This window comes from Hyla sarda, unplaced genomic scaffold, assembly GCF_029499605.1.
Source record: "Hyla sarda isolate aHylSar1 unplaced genomic scaffold, aHylSar1.hap1 scaffold_238, whole genome shotgun sequence".
In the NCBI taxonomy this organism is placed as follows: Eukaryota; Metazoa; Chordata; class Amphibia; order Anura; family Hylidae; genus Hyla; species Hyla sarda.
This window is the reverse complement of record NW_026609065.1, coordinates 283,239-298,902: the sequence shown is the minus strand read 5'-3', so window position 1 is coordinate 298,902 and position 15,664 is coordinate 283,239. Positions and strand designations below refer to the sequence as shown.

The 15,664-nt window shown below is 46.7% G+C and overlaps 7 non-coding genes and 2 pseudogenes across 7 annotated transcripts; all 9 read right to left on the bottom strand.

Annotated features, from left to right (window-relative positions):
• Nucleotides 1-90: 90 nt before the first annotated feature.
• LOC130322776 (U2 spliceosomal RNA) lies at nucleotides 91-281 on the bottom strand. Its single transcript, XR_008868220.1, has one exon. It is a non-coding gene; the product is annotated as a U2 spliceosomal RNA (small nuclear RNA).
• A 2,070-nt stretch (nucleotides 282-2,351) lies between these two features.
• LOC130322841 (U2 spliceosomal RNA) lies at nucleotides 2,352-2,543 on the bottom strand. Its single transcript, XR_008868275.1, has one exon. It is a non-coding gene; the product is annotated as a U2 spliceosomal RNA (small nuclear RNA).
• Nucleotides 2,544-3,233: 690 nt separating this feature from the next.
• Nucleotides 3,234-3,393, bottom strand: LOC130322845 (U2 spliceosomal RNA; annotated as a pseudogene).
• Nucleotides 3,394-5,478: 2,085 nt separating this feature from the next.
• On the bottom strand, nucleotides 5,479-5,669 carry LOC130322775 (U2 spliceosomal RNA). Its single transcript, XR_008868219.1, has one exon. It is a non-coding gene; the product is annotated as a U2 spliceosomal RNA (small nuclear RNA).
• Nucleotides 5,670-7,724: 2,055 nt separating this feature from the next.
• LOC130322772 (U2 spliceosomal RNA) lies at nucleotides 7,725-7,915 on the bottom strand. Its single transcript, XR_008868217.1, has one exon. It is a non-coding gene; the product is annotated as a U2 spliceosomal RNA (small nuclear RNA).
• A 2,070-nt stretch (nucleotides 7,916-9,985) lies between these two features.
• LOC130322771 (U2 spliceosomal RNA) lies at nucleotides 9,986-10,176 on the bottom strand. The gene has a single exon (XR_008868216.1). It is a non-coding gene; the product is annotated as a U2 spliceosomal RNA (small nuclear RNA).
• A 2,070-nt stretch (nucleotides 10,177-12,246) lies between these two features.
• Nucleotides 12,247-12,437, bottom strand: LOC130322770 (U2 spliceosomal RNA). The gene has a single exon (XR_008868215.1). It is a non-coding gene; the product is annotated as a U2 spliceosomal RNA (small nuclear RNA).
• Nucleotides 12,438-14,509: 2,072 nt separating this feature from the next.
• On the bottom strand, nucleotides 14,510-14,699 carry LOC130322839 (U2 spliceosomal RNA). Its single transcript, XR_008868274.1, has one exon. It is a non-coding gene; the product is annotated as a U2 spliceosomal RNA (small nuclear RNA).
• A 693-nt stretch (nucleotides 14,700-15,392) lies between these two features.
• Nucleotides 15,393-15,552, bottom strand: LOC130322844 (U2 spliceosomal RNA; annotated as a pseudogene).
• Nucleotides 15,553-15,664: the final 112 nt, after the last annotated feature.

Below are 15,664 nucleotides of genomic sequence, written 5' to 3'. Positions count from 1 at the left end.
GCAGCAGCAAGGCCCACAGGGCTGGCTAGCTGGCTAGCCAGCAAGCAGGTAGCAATGAAAGTAGGAATCTTTCTTTTTAACCCTGTAAGGGGGTGGTGCACTGTACCCGAAGATACTGCCATATCGGGTCAATGCATAGGGCGACGGAAGCAAGCTTCGAAATCGGCCCCCGTTCTCAAAAATCCATTTAATATATGGTCCCCAGATAGGGGACGTATCAGATATTAAACTGATAAGAACAGATACTACACTTGATCTTAGCCAAAAGGCCGAGAAGCGATAACCGTGAAAGGGGCGGGCCCAACAAGGTCCCCTTCATGGGCACTATCACTGCTTGCTGTCAGGGAGGCTGCCAGACAATTTTCCATGCACACTCTGGGCTGGGGGGCAGTCAACCACCAGTACACACAGCAGAACCTAAACCCATACCATTATTGCTAAGCAGCAAGACAGGGGCCCATTGCACTCCCACGGGGCCTTTTTAAATGCAATCCATAACCCGGATTTGCCAGGAACCCTTCTTACTCCTCCTACTTGCATGTGACACTGGGCTTAGGATCTGCATAGGAAACACACACACAAGCACACACCTACCTTTGTTGCCTGCAGATGCCTCCTTGGCTGTCCCCAAACGGTATCAAACCAACACCCACGGGAAGCTGTAAGCATAGAGGACATGCCTGCACCCCATTGGACTTACCTGTGTGGGTTAAATCCGGGTTATTTGACAACCTATGGCGGTGATGGTTCTGCTCAGGCAGAGCAGTGCTGATGCTCCTCATAAAGCTGTCGCTGCTGTGAAGGTTCTAGGTGACATCACAAATCCCTATGGTTACATACACAACAAAGCTGGGTTGTTGTTGTTTACACTCTGCAAGGCCTGTGGAAGTGAGTGACATCATAGCACTGTAGTTCTGAGGGTTCTAGATGGATGCAACAATCTCCTGTTGCTTCTATGAAGGCCATAATAGACGACATCACCAAACAGCTCCATAGTCACATACACAGCAAAGGAGAGATGTTGTTTACACCTAGTGATGTCAGTGGTATTGAGTGACATCACAGCACAGTGCTAAGGCTCCTGGGCCTGGACACAGCAGCGGCTGCAATATCTCAACGGAGAATACGTTTATATATATGTGTGTGTGTGCGCGTATATATATATATATATATATATATATATATATATATATATATATTTCTCCGCCGAAATCACTTTTAAACCCATTTCCACCTTTTTTTCCCTTCTCTTCCTCTTACTTTTTTTTCACGTTTTTTTACGTTTTTCTCCTTTTCGCCTCTTTTCTGGGCGTATTATTCTTCTTTTTCTTCTTTTTTTTCGTCTAATGCATACCCCATCAGTGCAGCAATGCTTATTCAATACCGCCAGCAGATGGAGACACTGGGGGATAATTTTCTAAGGATTTATACTGATTTTTCCTGTCTGAATTTGTCGCACAGAAAGTTGCAGGCCAAATATGTGTGACATTTCTGCGACTTTAGCTTCTAGAGCATTTTTACAACATTATACATAGGTGCTGAATACATAAAAAGCGACTGTTCAGCGACAGACAAGTCGCATCGGCTGAAAGTAGGCCAGAATGTCAGTCCATGTTGGAGCAGGTTTAGATACAGTCTAAAGTATAGATCTCAAAGTCTGTGCACAGAATTTAGCAAGGGCCTCGCACCTTCTGATGCATCAGGTAGGTGCACAATAGCATAGCCTAACCCTCTGTACTTTGGTCTATATTGATGCGGGACATAGACAGCCAGCTGATGACCAATCCATTAGTGCAATGGATGGCTGGAAGCATTTGTCTTTGCCTTTGCAATACCACAGAAGCAATGCATGGTCAATGTACAGCAATGACACACCTGTGTGAACAGCCAGGAGACCCCCCCCATGTTATGTTACATAGTTACATAGTTAGTACGGTCGAAAAAAGACATATGTCCATCAAGTTCAACCAGGGAATTAAGGGGTAGGGGTGTGGCGCGATATTGGGGAAGGGATGAGATTTTATATTTCTTCATAAGCATTAATCTTATTTTGTCAATTAGGAACATTCAGCACCCACCCGCTATCAAGGCAGCTGCCTATCATGTCATGCCCTACCTGCACAGGTGTGCTGGCTACTCAAATTATCCAATTAAGGAGGCCATTTAGTCAGCAGCAGCAGAAGTCCTGTGCCTGGACGCTCCAACAGCGGCCAGACACAAGCAGAAGCAGCAGCAGCAGCACCACCTTTTGTTTTTTGGCTGCAGCAGCAAGGCCCACAGGGCTGGCTAGCTGGCTAGCCAGCAAGCAGGTAGCAATGAAAGTAGGAATCTTTCTTTTTAACCCTGTAAGGGGGTGGTGCACTGTACCCGAAGATACTGCCATATCGGGTCAATGCATAGGGCGACGGAAGCAAGCTTCGAAATCGGCCCCCGTTCTCAAAAATCCATTTAATATATGGTCCCCAGATAGGGGACGTATCAGATATTAAACTGATAAGAACAGATTTTTTTTTTTTTTTTTTTTTTTTTTATCTAAAGCCGAGGAACGTGCTTTCGATTCACCCAAAGTGCAAGAAAAAGTGCAAACGTGTTACACTAAAAAAACGTGCACAAAGGATGCGGTCTATCGCAAGCCCTTCTCCGATAGGAGAGAGGCCCCCCAACAAACCTTACCCTTCGCCTCCGGACCAAAAGGTACCTGCGAGGTTCCAGGTTCGATGTCCCTTTTCGCCGAAGCTACTAGGGGACCACAAATGCTCCCGGCATCCCCCTTGGCGTTAGCCAAGGTATCTGCCCGCAGAGCCGATTACGGTAGGTACCCTGCCAAGCAGGAGTACCCGGGGTGTTTGCAGGGAGGTGCGGAACCTAATGGCCACACACACCTCCCCTAGACCGCCAGGAGGGACACCCAGAAGGGCTACCGCATCCTGACAAATCCTGTGAACACACAACACGCAAAAAGTGACACAGTGACGAAAAATAAATAAATAAGTGAATGTGTGCAGATATACTGCCCGGACATCCGGCCGGATCTATAAAAATTTCTCTGATCCTAGCCAGAAGGCCGGGAATCAAGAGGTGAGTGCCACAAGGTGAAGAGATTATGGTGCCCGTGCTTCAACTCAGTGAGTCTATCCTCCCAGTGAGTTTCGGCACCTCGGGGTCACCACTCCCCGAGGCACAAAAGTACCTCGGCTCTAGACCCTCTCAGCCTCATGGCGAGACCCGGAGGGAACAGGTCACATCGGGGCAGCCGTCGAGCTGATTCCTCAGAACCAGCCCCGGAAAGCCCTGGTACACCTGCATCCTCCATGCAGCACCCATCCCCACCAGCATGAAAACTGATAAGAACAGATACTACACTTGATCTTAGCCAAAAGGCCGAGAAGCGATAACCGTGAAAGGGGCGGGCCCAACAAGGTCCCCTTCATGGGCACTATCACTGCTTGCTGTCAGGGAGGCTGCCAGACAATTTTCCATGCACACTCTGGGCTGGGGGGCAGTCAACCACCAGTACACACAGCAGAACCTAAACCCATACCATTATTGCTAAGCAGCAAGACAGGGGCCCATTGCACTCCCACGGGGCCTTTTTAAATGCAATCCATAACCCGGATTTGCCAGGAACCCTTCTTACTCCTCCTACTTGCATGTGACACTGGGCTTAGGATCTGCATAGGAAACACACACACAAGCACACACCTACCTTTGTTGCCTGCAGATGCCTCCTTGGCTGTCCCCAAACGGTATCAAACCAACACCCACGGGAAGCTGTAAGCATAGAGGACATGCCTGCACCCCATTGGACTTACCTGTGTGGGTTAAATCCGGGTTATTTGACAACCTATGGCGGTGATGGTTCTGCTCAGGCAGAGCAGTGCTGATGCTCCTCATAAAGCTGTCGCTGCTGTGAAGGTTCTAGGTGACATCACAAATCCCTATGGTTACATACACAACAAAGCTGGGTTGTTGTTGTTTACACTCTGCAAGGCCTGTGGAAGTGAGTGACATCATAGCACTGTAGTTCTGAGGGTTCTAGATGGATGCAACAATCTCCTGTTGCTTCTATGAAGGCCATAATAGACGACATCACCAAACAGCTCCATAGTCACATACACAGCAAAGGAGAGATGTTGTTTACACCTAGTGATGTCAGTGGTATTGAGTGACATCACAGCACAGTGCTAAGGCTCCTGGGCCTGGACACAGCAGCGGCTGCAATATCTCAACGGAGAATACGTTTATATATATGTGTGTGTGTGCGCGTATATATATATATATATATATATATATATATATATATATATATATATATATATATATATTTCTCCGCCGAAATCACTTTTAAACCCATTTCCACCTTTTTTTCCCTTCTCTTCCTCTTACTTTTTTTTCACGTTTTTTTTACGTTTTTCTCCTTTTCGCCTCTTTTCTGGGCGTATTATTCTTCTTTTTCTTCTTTTTTTTCGTCTAATGCATACCCCATCAGTGCAGCAATGCTTATTCAATACCGCCAGCAGATGGAGACACTGGGGGATAATTTTCTAAGGATTTATACTGATTTTTCCTGTCTGAATTTGTCGCACAGAAAGTTGCAGGCCAAATATGTGTGACATTTCTGCGACTTTAGCTTCTAGAGCATTTTTACAACATTATACATAGGTGCTGAATACATAAAAAGCGACTGTTCAGCGACAGACAAGTCGCATCGGCTGAAAGTAGGCCAGAATGTCAGTCCATGTTGGAGCAGGTTTAGATACAGTCTAAAGTATAGATCTCAAAGTCTGTGCACAGAATTTAGCAAGGGCCTCGCACCTTCTGATGCATCAGGTAGGTGCACAATAGCATAGCCTAACCCTCTGTACTTTGGTCTATATTGATGCGGGACATAGACAGCCAGCTGATGACCAATCCATTAGTGCAATGGATGGCTGGAAGCATTTGTCTTTGCCTTTGCAATACCACAGAAGCAATGCATGGTCAATGTACAGCAATGACACACCTGTGTGAACAGCCAGGAGACCCCCCCCATGTTATGTTACATAGTTACATAGTTAGTACGGTCGAAAAAAGACATATGTCCATCAAGTTCAACCAGGGAATTAAGGGGTAGGGGTGTGGCGCGATATTGGGGAAGGGATGAGATTTTATATTTCTTCATAAGCATTAATCTTATTTTGTCAATTAGGAACATTCAGCACCCACCCGCTATCAAGGCAGCTGCCTATCATGTCATGCCCTACCTGCACAGGTGTGCTGGCTACTCAAATGATCCAATTAAGGAGGCCATTTAGTCAGCAGCAGCAGAAGTCCTGTGCCTGGACGCTCCAACAGCGGCCAGACACAAGCAGAAGCAGCAGCAGCAGCACCACCTTTTGTTTTTTGGCTGCAGCAGCAAGGCCCACAGGGCTGGCTAGCTGGCTAGCCAGCAAGCAGGTAGCAATGAAAGTAGGAATCTTTCTTTTTAACCCTGTAAGGGGGTGGTGCACTGTACCCGAAGATACTGCCATATCGGGTCAATGCATAGGGCGACGGAAGCAAGCTTCGAAATCGGCCCCCGTTCTCAAAAATCCATTTAATATATGGTCCCCAGATAGGGGACGTATCAGATATTAAACTGATAAGAACAGATACTACACTTGATCTTAGCCAAAAGGCCGAGAAGCGATAACCGTGAAAGGGGCGGGCCCAACAAGGTCCCCTTCATGGGCACTATCACTGCTTGCTGTCAGGGAGGCTGCCAGACAATTTTCCATGCACACTCTGGGCTGGGGGGCAGTCAGCCACCAGTACACACAGCAGAACCTAAACCCATACCATTATTGCTAAGCAGCAAGACAGGGGCCCATTGCACTCCCACGGGGCCTTTTTAAATGCAATCCATAACCCGGATTTGCCAGGAACCCTTCTTACTCCTCCTACTTGCATGTGACACTGGGCTTAGGATCTGCATAGGAAACACACACACAAGCACACACCTACCTTTGTTGCCTGCAGATGCCTCCTTGGCTGTCCCCAAACGGTATCAAACCAACACCCACGGGAAGCTGTAAGCATAGAGGACATGCCTGCACCCCATTGGACTTACCTGTGTGGGTTAAATCCGGGTTATTTGACAACCTATGGCGGTGATGGTTCTGCTCAGGCAGAGCAGTGCTGATGCTCCTCATAAAGCTGTCGCTGCTGTGAAGGTTCTAGGTGACATCACAAATCCCTATGGTTACATACACAACAAAGCTGGGTTGTTGTTGTTTACACTCTGCAAGGCCTGTGGAAGTGAGTGACATCATAGCACTGTAGTTCTGAGGGTTCTAGATGGATGCAACAATCTCCTGTTGCTTCTATGAAGGCCATAATAGACGACATCACCAAACAGCTCCATAGTCACATACACAGCAAAGGAGAGATGTTGTTTACACCTAGTGATGTCAGTGGTATTGAGTGACATCACAGCACAGTGCTAAGGCTCCTGGGCCTGGACACAGCAGCGGCTGCAATATCTCAACGGAGAATACGTTTATATATATGTGTGTGTGTGCGCGTATATATATATATATATATATATATATATATATATATATTTCTCCGCCGAAATCACTTTTAAACCCATTTCCACCTTTTTTTCCCTTCTCTTCCTCTTACTTTTTTTTCACGTTTTTTTACGTTTTTCTCCTTTTCGCCTCTTTTCTGGGCGTATTATTCTTCTTTTTTTTCGTCTAATGCATACCCCATCAGTGCAGCAATGCTTATTCAATACCGCCAGCAGATGGAGACACTGGGGGATAATTTTCTAAGGATTTATACTGATTTTTCCTGTCTGAATTTGTCGCACAGAAAGTTGCAGGCCAAATATGTGTGACATTTCTGCGACTTTAGCTTCTAGAGCATTTTTACAACATTATACATAGGTGCTGAATACATAAAAAGCGACTGTTCAGCGACAGACAAGTCGCATCGGCTGAAAGTAGGCCAGAATGTCAGTCCATGTTGGAGCAGGTTTAGATACAGTCTAAAGTATAGATCTCAAAGTCTGTGCACAGAATTTAGCAAGGGCCTCGCACCTTCTGATGCATCAGGTAGGTGCACAATAGCATAGCCTAACCCTCTGTACTTTGGTCTATATTGATGCGGGACATAGACAGCCAGCTGATGACCAATCCATTAGTGCAATGGATGGCTGGAAGCATTTGTCTTTGCCTTTGCAATACCACAGAAGCAATGCATGGTCAATGTACAGCAATGACACACCTGTGTGAACAGCCAGGAGACCCCCCCCATGTTATGTTACATAGTTACATAGTTAGTACGGTCGAAAAAAGACATATGTCCATCAAGTTCAACCAGGGAATTAAGGGGTAGGGGTGTGGCGCGATATTGGGGAAGGGATGAGATTTTATATTTCTTCATAAGCATTAATCTTATTTTGTCAATTAGGAACATTCAGCACCCACCCGCTATCAAGGCAGCTGCCTATCATGTCATGCCCTACCTGCACAGGTGTGCTGGCTACTCAAATGATCCAATTAAGGAGGCCATTTAGTCAGCAGCAGCAGAAGTCCTGTGCCTGGACGCTCCAACAGCGGCCAGACACAAGCAGAAGCAGCAGCAGCAGCACCACCTTTTGTTTTTTGGCTGCAGCAGCAAGGCCCACAGGGCTGGCTAGCTGGCTAGCCAGCAAGCAGGTAGCAATGAAAGTAGGAATCTTTCTTTTTAACCCTGTAAGGGGGTGGTGCACTGTACCCGAAGATACTGCCATATCGGGTCAATGCATAGGGCGACGGAAGCAAGCTTCGAAATCGGCCCCCGTTCTCAAAAATCCATTTAATATATGGTCCCCAGATAGGGGACGTATCAGATATTAAACTGATAAGAACAGATACTACACTTGATCTTAGCCAAAAGGCCGAGAAGCGATAACCGTGAAAGGGGCGGGCCCAACAAGGTCCCCTTCATGGGCACTATCACTGCTTGCTGTCAGGGAGGCTGCCAGACAATTTTCCATGCACACTCTGGGCTGGGGGGCAGTCAACCACCAGTACACACAGCAGAACCTAAACCCATACCATTATTGCTAAGCAGCAAGACAGGGGCCCATTGCACTCCCACGGGGCCTTTTTAAATGCAATCCATAACCCGGATTTGCCAGGAACCCTTCTTACTCCTCCTACTTGCATGTGACACTGGGCTTAGGATCTGCATAGGAAACACACACACAAGCACACACCTACCTTTGTTGCCTGCAGATGCCTCCTTGGCTGTCCCCAAACGGTATCAAACCAACACCCACGGGAAGCTGTAAGCATAGAGGACATGCCTGCACCCCATTGGACTTACCTGTGTGGGTTAAATCCGGGTTATTTGACAACCTATGGCGGTGATGGTTCTGCTCAGGCAGAGCAGTGCTGATGCTCCTCATAAAGCTGTCGCTGCTGTGAAGGTTCTAGGTGACATCACAAATCCCTATGGTTACATACACAACAAAGCTGGGTTGTTGTTGTTTACACTCTGCAAGGCCTGTGGAAGTGAGTGACATCATAGCACTGTAGTTCTGAGGGTTCTAGATGGATGCAACAATCTCCTGTTGCTTCTATGAAGGCCATAATAGACGACATCACCAAACAGCTCCATAGTCACATACACAGCAAAGGAGAGATGTTGTTTACACCTAGTGATGTCAGTGGTATTGAGTGACATCACAGCACAGTGCTAAGGCTCCTGGGCCTGGACACAGCAGCGGCTGCAATATCTCAACGGAGAATACGTTTATATATATGTGTGTGTGTGCGCGTATATATATATATATATATATATATATATATATATATATATATATTTCTCCGCCGAAATCACTTTTAAACCCATTTCCACCTTTTTTTCCCTTCTCTTCCTCTTACTTTTTTTTCACGTTTTTTTACGTTTTTCTCCTTTTCGCCTCTTTTCTGGGCGTATTATTCTTCTTTTTCTTCTTTTTTTTCGTCTAATGCATACCCCATCAGTGCAGCAATGCTTATTCAATACCGCCAGCAGATGGAGACACTGGGGGATAATTTTCTAAGGATTTATACTGATTTTTCCTGTCTGAATTTGTCGCACAGAAAGTTGCAGGCCAAATATGTGTGACATTTCTGCGACTTTAGCTTCTAGAGCATTTTTACAACATTATACATAGGTGCTGAATACATAAAAAGCGACTGTTCAGCGACAGACAAGTCGCATCGGCTGAAAGTAGGCCAGAATGTCAGTCCATGTTGGAGCAGGTTTAGATACAGTCTAAAGTATAGATCTCAAAGTCTGTGCACAGAATTTAGCAAGGGCCTCGCACCTTCTGATGCATCAGGTAGGTGCACAATAGCATAGCCTAACCCTCTGTACTTTGGTCTATATTGATGCGGGACATAGACAGCCAGCTGATGACCAATCCATTAGTGCAATGGATGGCTGGAAGCATTTGTCTTTGCCTTTGCAATACCACAGAAGCAATGCATGGTCAATGTACAGCAATGACACACCTGTGTGAACAGCCAGGAGACCCCCCCCATGTTATGTTACATAGTTACATAGTTAGTACGGTCGAAAAAAGACATATGTCCATCAAGTTCAACCAGGGAATTAAGGGGTAGGGGTGTGGCGCGATATTGGGGAAGGGATGAGATTTTATATTTCTTCATAAGCATTAATCTTATTTTGTCAATTAGGAACATTCAGCACCCACCCGCTATCAAGGCAGCTGCCTATCATGTCATGCCCTACCTGCACAGGTGTGCTGGCTACTCAAATGATCCAATTAAGGAGGCCATTTAGTCAGCAGCAGCAGAAGTCCTGTGCCTGGACGCTCCAACAGCGGCCAGACACAAGCAGAAGCAGCAGCAGCAGCACCACCTTTTGTTTTTTGGCTGCAGCAGCAAGGCCCACAGGGCTGGCTAGCTGGCTAGCCAGCAAGCAGGTAGCAATGAAAGTAGGAATCTTTCTTTTTAACCCTGTAAGGGGGTGGTGCACTGTACCCGAAGATACTGCCATATCGGGTCAATGCATAGGGCGACGGAAGCAAGCTTCGAAATCGGCCCCCGTTCTCAAAAATCCATTTAATATATGGTCCCCAGATAGGGGACGTATCAGATATTAAACTGATAAGAACAGATACTACACTTGATCTTAGCCAAAAGGCCGAGAAGCGATAACCGTGAAAGGGGCGGGCCCAACAAGGTCCCCTTCATGGGCACTATCACTGCTTGCTGTCAGGGAGGCTGCCAGACAATTTTCCATGCACACTCTGGGCTGGGGGGCAGTCAACCACCAGTACACACAGCAGAACCTAAACCCATACCATTATTGCTAAGCAGCAAGACAGGGGCCCATTGCACTCCCACGGGGCCTTTTTAAATGCAATCCATAACCCGGATTTGCCAGGAACCCTTCTTACTCCTCCTACTTGCATGTGACACTGGGCTTAGGATCTGCATAGGAAACACACACACAAGCACACACCTACCTTTGTTGCCTGCAGATGCCTCCTTGGCTGTCCCCAAACGGTATCAAACCAACACCCACGGGAAGCTGTAAGCATAGAGGACATGCCTGCACCCCATTGGACTTACCTGTGTGGGTTAAATCCGGGTTATTTGACAACCTATGGCGGTGATGGTTCTGCTCAGGCAGAGCAGTGCTGATGCTCCTCATAAAGCTGTCGCTGCTGTGAAGGTTCTAGGTGACATCACAAATCCCTATGGTTACATACACAACAAAGCTGGGTTGTTGTTGTTTACACTCTGCAAGGCCTGTGGAAGTGAGTGACATCATAGCACTGTAGTTCTGAGGGTTCTAGATGGATGCAACAATCTCCTGTTGCTTCTATGAAGGCCATAATAGACTACATCACCAAACAGCTCCATAGTCACATACACAGCAAAGGAGAGATGTTGTTTACACCTAGTGATGTCAGTGGTATTGAGTGACATCACAGCACAGTGCTAAGGCTCCTGGGCCTGGACACAGCAGCGGCTGCAATATCTCAACGGAGAATACGTTTATATATATGTGTGTGTGTGCGCGTATATATATATATATATATATATATATATATATATATATATATATTTCTCCGCCGAAATCACTTTTAAACCCATTTCCACCTTTTTTTCCCTTCTCTTCCTCTTACTTTTTTTTCACGTTTTTTTACGTTTTTCTCCTTTTCGCCTCTTTTCTGGGCGTATTATTCTTCTTTTTCTTCTTTTTTTTCGTCTAATGCATACCCCATCAGTGCAGCAATGCTTATTCAATACCGCCAGCAGATGGAGACACTGGGGGATAATTTTCTAAGGATTTATACTGATTTTTCCTGTCTGAATTTGTCGCACAGAAAGTTGCAGGCCAAATATGTGTGACATTTCTGCGACTTTAGCTTCTAGAGCATTTTTACAACATTATACATAGGTGCTGAATACATAAAAAGCGACTGTTCAGCGACAGACAAGTCGCATCGGCTGAAAGTAGGCCAGAATGTCAGTCCATGTTGGAGCAGGTTTAGATACAGTCTAAAGTATAGATCTCAAAGTCTGTGCACAGAATTTAGCAAGGGCCTCGCACCTTCTGATGCATCAGGTAGGTGCACAATAGCATAGCCTAACCCTCTGTACTTTGGTCTATATTGATGCGGGACATAGACAGCCAGCTGATGACCAATCCATTAGTGCAATGGATGGCTGGAAGCATTTGTCTTTGCCTTTGCAATACCACAGAAGCAATGCATGGTCAATGTACAGCAATGACACACCTGTGTGAACAGCCAGGAGACCCCCCCCATGTTATGTTACATAGTTACATAGTTAGTACGGTCGAAAAAATACATATGTCCATCAAGTTCAACCAGGGAATTAAGGGGTAGGGGTGTGGCGCGATATTGGGGAAGGGATGAGATTTTATATTTCTTCATAAGCATTAATCTTATTTTGTCAATTAGGAACATTCAGCACCCACCCGCTATCAAGGCAGCTGCCTATCATGTCATGCCCTACCTGCACAGGTGTGCTGGCTACTCAAATGATCCAATTAAGGAGGCCATTTAGTCAGCAGCAGCAGAAGTCCTGTGCCTGGACGCTCCAACAGCGGCCAGACACAAGCAGAAGCAGCAGCAGCAGCACCACCTTTTGTTTTTTGGCTGCAGCAGCAAGGCCCACAGGGCTGGCTAGCTGGCTAGCCAGCAAGCAGGTAGCAATGAAAGTAGGAATCTTTCTTTTTAACCCTGTAAGGGGGTGGTGCACTGTACCCGAAGATACTGCCATATCGGGTCAATGCATAGGGCGACGGAAGCAAGCTTCGAAATCGGCCCCCGTTCTCAAAAATCCATTTAATATATGGTCCCCAGATAGGGGACGTATCAGATATTAAACTGATAAGAACAGATACTACACTTGATCTTAGCCAAAAGGCCGAGAAGCGATAACCGTGAAAGGGGCGGGCCCAACAAGGTCCCCTTCATGGGCACTATCACTGCTTGCTGTCAGGGAGGCTGCCAGACAATTTTCCATGCACACTCTGGGCTGGGGGGCAGTCAACCACCAGTACACACAGCAGAACCTAAACCCATACCATTATTGCTAAGCAGCAAGACAGGGGCCCATTGCACTCCCACGGGGCCTTTTTAAATGCAATCCATAACCCGGATTTGCCAGGAACCCTTCTTACTCCTCCTACTTGCATGTGACACTGGGCTTAGGATCTGCATAGGAAACACACACACAAGCACACACCTACCTTTGTTGCCTGCAGATGCCTCCTTGGCTGTCCCCAAACGGTATCAAACCAACACCCACGGGAAGCTGTAAGCATAGAGGACATGCCTGCACCCCATTGGACTTACCTGTGTGGGTTAAATCCGGGTTATTTGACAACCTATGGCGGTGATGGTTCTGCTCAGGCAGAGCAGTGCTGATGCTCCTCATAAAGCTGTCGCTGCTGTGAAGGTTCTAGGTGACATCACAAATCCCTATGGTTACATACACAACAAAGCTGGGTTGTTGTTGTTTACACTCTGCAAGGCCTGTGGAAGTGAGTGACATCATAGCACTGTAGTTCTGAGGGTTCTAGATGGATGCAACAATCTCCTGTTGCTTCTATGAAGGCCATAATAGACGACATCACCAAACAGCTCCATAGTCACATACACAGCAAAGGAGAGATGTTGTTTACACCTAGTGATGTCAGTGGTATTGAGTGACATCACAGCACAGTGCTAAGGCTCCTGGGCCTGGACACAGCAGCGGCTGCAATATCTCAACGGAGAATACGTTTATATATATGTGTGTGTGTGCGCGTATATATATATATATATATATATATATATATATATATATATATATATTTCTCCGCCGAAATCACTTTTAAACCCATTTCCACCTTTTTTTCCCTTCTCTTCCTCTTACTTTTTTTTCACGTTTTTTTACGTTTTTCTCCTTTTCGCCTCTTTTCTGGGCGTATTATTCTTCTTTTTCTTCTTTTTTTTCGTCTAATGCATACCCCATCAGTGCAGCAATGCTTATTCAATACCGCCAGCAGATGGAGACACTGGGGGATAATTTTCTAAGGATTTATACTGATTTTTCCTGTCTGAATTTGTCGCACAGAAAGTTGCAGGCCAAATATGTGTGACATTTCTGCGACTTTAGCTTCTAGAGCATTTTTACAACATTATACATAGGTGCTGAATACATAAAAAGCGACTGTTCAGCGACAGACAAGTCGCATCGGCTGAAAGTAGGCCAGAATGTCAGTCCATGTTGGAGCAGGTTTAGATACAGTCTAAAGTATAGATCTCAAAGTCTGTGCACAGAATTTAGCAAGGGCCTCGCACCTTCTGATGCATCAGGTAGGTGCACAATAGCATAGCCTAACCCTCTGTACTTTGGTCTATATTGATGCGGGACATAGACAGCCAGCTGATGACCAATCCATTAGTGCAATGGATGGCTGGAAGCATTTGTCTTTGCCTTTGCAATACCACAGAAGCAATGCATGGTCAATGTACAGCAATGACACACCTGTGTGAACAGCCAGGAGACCCCCCCCATGTTATGTTACATAGTTACATAGTTAGTACGGTCGAAAAAAGACATATGTCCATCAAGTTCAACCAGGGAATTAAGGGGTAGGGGTGTGGCGCGATATTGGGGAAGGGATGAGATTTTATATTTCTTCATAAGCATTAATCTTATTTTGTCAATTAGGAACATTCAGCACCCACCCGCTATCAAGGCAGCTGCCTATCATGTCATGCCCTACCTGCACAGGTGTGCTGGCTACTCAAATGATCCAATTAAGGAGGCCATTTAGTCAGCAGCAGCAGAAGTCCTGTGCCTGGACGCTCCAACAGCGGCCAGACACAAGCAGAAGCAGCAGCAGCAGCACCACCTTTTGTTTTTTGGCTGCAGCAGCAAGGCCCACAGGGCTGGCTAGCTGGCTAGCCAGCAAGCAGGTAGCAATGAAAGTAGGAATCTTTCTTTTTAACCCTGTAAGGGGGTGGTGCACTGTACCCGAAGATACTGCCATATCGGGTCAATGCATAGGGCGACGGAAGCAAGCTTCGAAATCGGCCCCCGTTCTCAAAAATCCATTTAATATATGGTCCCCAGATAGGGGACGTATCAGATATTAAACTGATAAGAACAGATTTTTTTTTTTTTTTTTTTTTTTTATCTAAAGCCGAGGAACGTGCTTTCGATTCACCCAAAGTGCAAGAAAAAGTGCAAACGTGTTACACTAAAAAAAACGTGCACAAAGGATGCGGTCTATCGCAAGCCCTTCTCCGATAGGAGAGAGGCCCCCCAACAAACCTTACCCTTCGCCTCCGGACCAAAAGGTACCTGCGAGGTTCCAGGTTCGATGTCCCTTTTCGCCGAAGCTACTAGGAGACCACAAATGCTCCCGGCATCCCCCTTGGCGTTAGCCAAGGTATCTGCCCGCAGAGCCGATTACGGTAGGTACCCTGCGAAGCAGGAGTACCCGGGGTGTTTGCAGGGAGGTGCGGAACCTAATGGCCACACACACCTCCCCTAGACCGCCAGGAGGGACACCCAGAAGGGCTACCGCATCCTGACAAATCCTGTGAACACACAACACGCAAAAAGTGACACAGTGAGACAAAAAATAAATAAATAAGTGAATGTGTGCAGATATACTGCCCGGACATCCGGCCGGATCTATAAAAATTTCTCTGATCCTAGCCAGAAGGCCGGGAATCAAGAGGTGAGTGCCACAAGGTGAAGAGATTATGGTGCCCGTGCTTCAACTCAGTGAGCCTATTCTCCCAGTGAGTTTCGGCACCTCGGGGTCACCACTCCCCGAGGCACAAAAGTACCTCGGCTCTAGACCCTCTCAGCCTCATGGCGAGACCCGGAGGGAACAGGTCACATCGGGGCAGCCGTCGAGCTGATTCCTCAGAACCAGCCCCGGAAAGCCCTGGTACACCTGCATCCTCCATGCAGCACCCATCCCCACCAGCATGAAAACTGATAAGAACAGATACTACACTTGATCTTAGCCAAAAGGCCGAGAAGCGATAACCGTGAAAGGGGCGGGCCCAACAAGGTCCCCTTCATGGGCACTATCACTGCTTGCTGTCAGGGAGGCTGCCAGACAATTTTCCATGCACACTCTGGGCTGGGGGGCAGTC